At 33.8% G+C, this 8,147-nt stretch overlaps 1 pseudogene; it reads left to right on the top strand.

The window, feature by feature from the left end:
* Positions 1–4,585: 4,585 nt before the first annotated feature.
* Positions 4,586–7,187, top strand: LOC116130639 (annotated as a pseudogene).
* Positions 7,188–8,147: the final 960 nt, after the last annotated feature.

Below are 8,147 nucleotides of genomic sequence, written 5' to 3'. Positions count from 1 at the left end.
CTTGTAATCTTTTGTCTGTGAGTAAAATAACTAAAGATTCTAATTGTCGAGTGATTTTTTGTGATTACTATGAATTTAGGACCAGACTCGGGGAAGAAGATTGGCAGTGCTAAGTTGATTGGTGGCCTTTACTACTTTGATGATGATTTCTCTGGGAATAAAAAGGCTTAGGGCCTTAGTAGTTTATTCTAATTCTGCTTATGAACAAATAGTGCTTCGGCATTTAAGACTGGGACATCCTAGCTTTCCTTATCTAAACATTTGTTTCCTACTTTATTTAGGGTTTGGATTTTTCATCATTTTATGGTGAAAGTTGTTGCTTATCTAAAAGTCATCGTACTACTTCTTTGCCAAAACCTTATATTCCTTCAAAATCATTTTATTTAATACATAGTGATGTTTGGGGACCTTCAAGAGTCATTACTTTTCAAAGAAAAAAAAAAGGTTTGTCACATCATAGATGATCACACCGCTATGTTGGGTTTACTTAATAAGTGAAAAATTCGAAGTTGGAAATTTTTTTAAAGATTTACACAACGGTTGAAATCAATTTCAAAAGAAAATTAGGGTTCTTCACAATGTAATGGGATTGAACACTATAAAGGCATTTTGGAAAAAATTTGAAAGAAAAGGTATTCATCACCAGTCCACTTGGTCGATACTCCTCAGAAAATGGGATTGCTGAAAGAAAAAATAATCATTTACTTGAAGTAACACATGCTATAATGTTTTCAATGAATATTCCAAATATCTTTGGGGAGAAGTGGTTTTAACAACAACTTATTTAATTAACAGAATGCCTACACGTGTTTTAAAATATAGCACACCTCTAGAATGTTTTAAAAAACGTTTTCCCTTCTCTAGAGTGCAATTAGATTTACCTAAAGGTTTTTGGCTGTACTATATCTTGTTCGTATACCTAATAACACTCAGTCCAAACTTGATCTAAGGGCAGAAAAATGTGTGTTCATAGGGTATGCCTCCAATAAAAAAGGGATATAAGTGCTATAATCCTTAAACAAGGAAAATTATGTGAGTATGGATGTCTCATTTTTTGAAAATAAATCCTACTTCACAAAAGTTCTCTTCAGGGGAGACTGAGGTAATGGAAGAAATTTTTTCGGATTTATCTCCAAATCCTTTACCAAAAGTAATTTTGATACTATACCTCATTCCTCTCTTCCTACCATTTCCTGCCTTCAAGTCAGGAACAATGTGAGAACAATGAGGAAGTTCTGGTAATATAATGCCAAACATTATTGTATCTGAAACAGGGGGAGAATCACTACTACAGCCGAATCAAATAATTCTAACACTGAGCTTCTGGTTTACTCAGAGAAACATCATCAAAAGAGTCAAAGGCAGCAAGTTACTCTTGGTAATGATCAATCACAACCCTCGGGGATTGGACCTGCAAATATCACAAGCATGTCCGATCCTAACTCATCTTCAGTTCCCATATTTTCCCTAGCAAAGAATCATCGACCTTAATATTCCCATTGCTATTAGAAAAGGAATCTGAAATCGCACTAGAATCCTATATATCCCGTTGCTCAATATCTTCTTATGACAAACTTTCTCACACTCATAGGGCATTTACCTTAAAAATCTCACACTGTTTGTCCCAAGAAACATTCAGGAAGCTCTTGGTGATCCAAAATGGAAATTAGCAGTGATGGAAGAGATGAATGCTCTTAGGAGAAGTGGTATTGGGAGATAGTTGATTGCCTAAGGAGAAGTAGACTAAGTTTGCAAATGGGTCTTTATTGTGAAGTGTAAAGCGGATGGTAGCATAGAAAGGTATAAGGCAAGATTAGTAGCTAAGGGGTTCACTCAAACCATGGGATTGATTATCAGGAGACCTTTGCTCAATAGCCAAGATAACTCTATTAGAATTCTAGTATCTATGGCTGTAAATTTGAACTGGCCATTACACCAATTGGATGTAAAAAATGTCTTTTTAAATGGTGATCTTGAGGAAGAGGTTTTATAAGTTTTCCACCAGTTTTGAGAAAAATTTGGGATCAAAGAAAGTCTGTAGAATGAAGAAGTCGTTATATGGCCTCAAGCAGTCCCCTAGAGTTGGTTTGAGAGATTTGGGAAATCGGTGAAGAATTGGGCTATTGTCAAAGCCTAGCTGATCATACTATGTTCTATAAACATGGTAGAGAAGGTAGAGTTGCTATTCTAATTGTTTATGTGGAGATATAGTATGACAGGTGATGACAATGAAGAACTAGAAAGACTGAAGAAGAGACTTGCAGCCGACTTCGAGATCAAGGATTTAGGGACATTGAAATACTTTCTTGGGATGGAGTTTGCTAGATCCAAAGAAGTATATTTGGAATCAACGTAAATATGTCCTTGATTTGCTAATGAAATAGGCTTGCTAGGGTGTAAACCAACAGAAACACCTATTGAGCTTAACCTCAAATTACAGCCTCCTAAACCTGAAGAAGTCCTGGACAGAGAACAATACCAGAGACTTGTTGGAAAACTGATTTACTTGTCGCATACTCGTCCAGATATAGCATTTGCAGTTAGCATGGTTAGTCAGTTTATGCATTCGCCGGACAGAAACATTTCAATGCAGTCTATAGAATTCCAGGTATTTGAAAGGGACTCCTGGAAGAGGTTTGTTATTCAAGAATCGTGGGCACTTGCAAGTTGAAGCCTATATTGATGCGGATGGGCTGGAATGTTATTGATAGACGATCAACTTTGGCTATTGCACGTTCATGGTGGCAATCTTGTTACATGGCAAAGTAAGAAGCATAATGTGGTGGCGAGAAGCAACGAGAAGCTGAGTTTAGATCAGTTGCTCATGGGATTTGTGAGTTGTTGTGGATTAAGAGACTCTTGGAAGAATGTTTCTGATCCACTACCCATGAAAGTGTATTGTGACAATAAAGTTGCCATTTCAATTGCTCATAATCCAGTGCTTCATGATAGAACAAAGCATGTGGAGGTCGACAAACACTTCATCAAGTAAAAACTAGGGAAAGGATTGATCTGTATGCCTTACATTCCCACTACTCAACAAGTCGCAGATGTGTACTAAAGGCGTTCCTATTGGGCAATTCAACAAGCTATTGGCAAGCTGGTTATGGAGGATATCTTCAAACCAGCTTGAGGGGGAGTGTAGAAAAGGAAAGAAATTTGTAATTATAGAGAATTATTAGTGTAAATGAGAATAAGTCAAATTAGGATTAGCTAGTACAGCTAGATAGCTGTAAATTAGGAATCAGCTAGTACAGCTAGATAGCTAATTTTTAGTTAGTTTTCTATTTTTATTCTTTGGTTATTATGATTGATGTGTCTCCTCTATAAGAGAATTCGTGTAACTCTTTACTCAATAGACAAATATACAGAAAAGCTTTCAATATTATAATAAATTTTAAATAATAGCCATCACAATATACATAGGCAATTATGTAAACAATTGAAATAATGATTCAATGAGGGACAAAAAAAAAAAAAAAAAATTATAATGATTTATTGATTCATTACAACAATCAAAACAACAAATAATATTTACATAGATAGGTATATAGATTGATTTTCAAAATTAAAATTATTATAGGTATATAGATTATTTCAAATATTAAAATTAATATATGTATGATTGATTGATTTTTAATTATTAAAATAATATATAATACGGGCTGGGCTGGGCTGGGGATTCGGGGCCGAGGCAAAATGGGGCTGGGCAAGACCTATCTGGCCTGAATCCGGGCTATATCTTAGGCATCCTGGCCAAACCCGAATATTCGGGAAAATCCACGGGGACAGGCTTTGTGCCCATCCCTAATCGTAAGACTTCAGTATCAGAAGAAATCGCTAGCATTCGAGTTAACTCTTCAACTGAGTTACCATGAAAGAGGTAAAATCAAGAATTTATAGGGAATAAAAGTAAAGCTTTATTAGCAAGATTATATATCTATAATTAGAAAATAAAATGAAAAAGAAACAACTAACTTGGGAATCAAAAAAAAATAAAATTGAGATCAAGCATGAGTCAACTCAAATGAATAAAAACTTTTGTTTTCTACATACATTATTACATTGCATGGATACGTAATTTTCATCATTATAAACCCTAAAATGTTGGCCACGCTGTGAACATATCAAATCGGCAATATTTAATAATTAATAACAAAATTACTCATGCAGTAAGCAAAAGCCTAATATTGCGGTATAATATTAACACTTAGCTTTATTAGGAATAAACTGATTTTATTCCCTTATTATCATGATTTGTACAATATATTTTTTTCTTATAGTTTGATTAATTTTATTTATAGTTTTGATTAATTTTATTAATAGGATGATTATCTTTCCATATATTCTATTTCCTTGAATAGAAATATATGAACCTATACTTGTATGCTTTTATTAATATTGAATAGCCAAGCTTATACATTTCTCCGGCTTGAGCTCTTTCTCCTATATAAACGCTCTCATGTGAAACTAAACCATAAATAATTCTTCAGAATAAACCCATTTGGCATTTTTGCAAATACCAAAATATGGCGACGAGAAGGGGAGCTTCTTTGGCTTGCTGCTGCGTCTTTCTTTGTTTTTCATGGAAAATGTCCATGGTAACCCTAATTATGGAGAGGCTCTTGCAAATCTTTGTTGTTTTTTCAAGGCCAGAGGTCAGGCAGACTCCCCAAGACTCAACAAATCACTTGGAGATCCAACTCCGGCCTCTCAGATTGCAAGCTTGCCCAAGTATACTCTTCTTTGTCATTTTTTTTTGAATATTTTTTCTTGATTATTTTTAAATTTAAGAGTGAATTTCGTTTGTTGAACTGAGAATGATGGTTGCAAAATTTGTATTGCTGGTCGAGTAGAGCTCACTTTGTAACTTCAAATTTTCCTTTTGTTTCCTTCTGGTGGTTCGTTGTCCATGATTTTCATGCTTCTTTTCCCTCCAATTGACACGTGTGGTTATTAGACTACAAAGTACAAATCTTCTTAAAATGTGTTTGATAAGCGTTGTTTAATTTTTCACTTTGGTTATATGGAATGTTTTACTTTCCGAGTGTAACATAGTGTTTTATTTACAATTTTTTTTTTTCCTTCAGGTGGATTTAACTGGAGGCTACTACGATGCTGGAGACAACGTAAAATTCAACTTCCCAATGGCCTTCACAACCACGATGCTCTCCTGGAGCACTTGAATACGGCAAAAATTTGGGCTCAAACTCTCAAACGCTAGAACATCCATTCGTTGGGCCACAGACTACCTTCTAAAATGTGCCACAGCCACCCCTGGCAAGCTTACGTTGGCGTGGGTGATCCCAATGTTGACCACAAGGCTGGGAAAGACGAAGACATGGACACAGTGAGGTCCGTGTACTCGGTTTCACAGAGCAAAACCTGGCTCGGACTGGCAGGAGAGACCGCAGCGGCATTGGCGGCAGCCTCCATGGTGTTCAGTACAGTTGATCTAAAATATTCAAATTTGTTGCTAAGAACAGCCAGAAAAGTTATGCAATTTGCAATGCAATATCGTGGTGCTTATAGTGACTCTCTCGGATCTGGGTTTGCCTTTTTATTGTTCATATTCCGGATATACTTTGTAAGTTTGAGGCATGTTTATTCTTTATTTTATTTAATTTTTTCCAATCTCCGATGGAATTACTAAAGTTTATTAATTTATGTTGTGGGTTGGGTTTTATAAAGAATGAGAATAAGGCATGATTTTGTCGAATTGTTTATAGGGAATTATAGTTCACTTTACTTGGGTTTGCATAAAGTACAAGTAGATTATGAATTATGACGAATCTACTCAACGGCCAAGAGGGCCCTCAAATTAGTTTTTAAAATGAATAATATTGTTTATAATTTCAATATGAAATTGAATTTCCTTTGTTGACCCCTTAGTTGGGGCTTTCAAATAATGGGCTCCCAAGTTTGAAAGTCTGGCCCTGACCCAGAGACAGATCTAACAATTTGGAATGTTTTAAATTTCTTTATAAAATATTGAAAACTCATAAAAAATCTTACTTAAAACTTGTAAAGACCTTGCAAAAGTTATATTATATCATATATAAAAGATGGTTTTTTTTTTGGTAGAGTGATTAATGTACTTGTGATAATAGCAAACTAAATGGGAGATGATATTGAATATACCCTTAATTATTTATGTGCATATGTTTACAGGATGAGCTTAGTGGGGAGCTGCATGGCTTTTTAGGGCAACAATGATGTAATTATTCAATTCCTGAAATCCGTAGGAGATGATAGTGGCACTGACATATCAGCTGGGACAACAAATATGTGGAGCTCATGTTCTCCTGGCAAGGGTAAATTTTTCACTTATCAAGTCCATTAAAAAAATTGCAATATATCAGAATCTTTTTTTAATTCAATTTTTGTTTGATTATATTTTCCAGCGAGCTTTACTGAACAAGGATACAAATTTTGAGCAATATAGACAGAAGCCGAAAATTCATGTGCAAGATTTTACCCAACTCGCCGATGACATCTACTAATAACCACAAGGTAAACTTATAAAATTTCACGCCATTAATATTATGTGTGCAAATATAATTATCTTTTAGAAGGTGGATTTAATAATTTACTGAGTTGTATTAATTGAAATGCAGGTGGGCTCATGTTTAAGCTACCTGAAAGTAACCTACAATACGTTACACCAACATTTCTTCTTACCACTTATGCTAAGCACATGACAGCCCACAGCACAATTTTGACTGTGGCAATTAGTGGTCACCCCAAATCACTTGATAAACCTTGCAAAAAGACAGGCAAGTTGCTTAATTCATTAACTCATCTTCATAATTGTTTTTGATTTCTTTTCATCGATCAATTTTTTATCTTGGGGATTTCAGGTGGACTACATATTAGGTGTGAACCCAATCAAAATGTTACATGGTTGGATTTGGACCAAATTTTCCAGGGAGAATTCATCATAGAGGGTCTTCTTTGCCTTCTGTATCAAATCACCCACAAAACATAGGTTGTGATGAGGGTTTCCAACCATTCTTTTACTCATCGAGCCTAACCCTAACATTTTAGTTGGAGCCATTGTGGGTGGTCCAAATCAAAATGCAGTACCCAGATGATCGCGGTGACTATAGTCACTCAGAAACACGCCACATTATCAATGCTGCTATGTTGGACCATTAGCATATTTTGCTGGCAACCATTCTAGCTGATGATGATATTATCTTCTTCGTAACTGGTTATGTATATAGTTTTCTTAGCCTGCCTCAACCAAATACGAAGTGGCTAGTAAACTATTTGAAATTATGATTTAGTGTGCTAATATGATCTATGTTGATCTTATTTATCCAAAGAAAAATATTATCATAGATCAAGATCAAATCTAGAATCAATACAATCATCATTGTAATCATGATTGATGTAAAACTCTATATTGGAATAAACTCTAGTTTTCGCCTTTTAGATTAAGAAAAGTTTCATTCACTATACAATTACAAGCAATATCTTCATTTTTAAAGACAATCTCAAAAGCATCCAATTTCAATCCAGACCAACACAATTACAATCTTTGATTTAAAAGAAAACATATAGATCAAATTAGATAAAAGTGTACATTTCACAATAAGTTTCTATCAATTCAGCCAGCGAATTAAAATCCGTTAACTCATACAAGCTAATCATGTCCAAATTAGGGGTGTAAAAAAATTCAAAAACTGAACAACCGAGAAAAACCGATAACAAAAAAATGGTTCGGTTACGGTTCAAAGAATTAAAAAAACCAGATTTTAGATTCGGTTTTCTGGTTTGGGTGAAAATGCAAAATGGTTACCGAAACCGGTTTTATTAAGGGTTTACTAATATATATATATATATATATATATTTATATATATATATATATTAAATTAAATTAAAATAAAAAAAAAATCTAACAGATATATAATAAAATAAAATAAAATAAAATTTATTTGTATTAATTTTTAATGTAATGTTATTGTGATCAATGGTATAATATATATATATATATATAAATATTAATTAAAATAAAAAAAATTCTTAACAGATATATAATTAAAATAAAATAAAAATTAAATTTATTTGTATAATTTTTAATGTAATGTTAGTCGTGGTCAATGGATATGTTAAATGTTTAATTTTTATTTGGATATGTATT

The sequence above is a fragment of the Pistacia vera genome, unplaced genomic scaffold, assembly GCF_008641045.1.
Source record: "Pistacia vera cultivar Batoury unplaced genomic scaffold, PisVer_v2 Contig223, whole genome shotgun sequence".
NCBI lineage: Eukaryota > Viridiplantae > Streptophyta > Magnoliopsida > Sapindales > Anacardiaceae > Pistacia > Pistacia vera.
The sequence above is the reverse complement of the archived record's forward strand: the minus strand, read 5'-3'. Positions and strand labels throughout refer to the sequence as shown.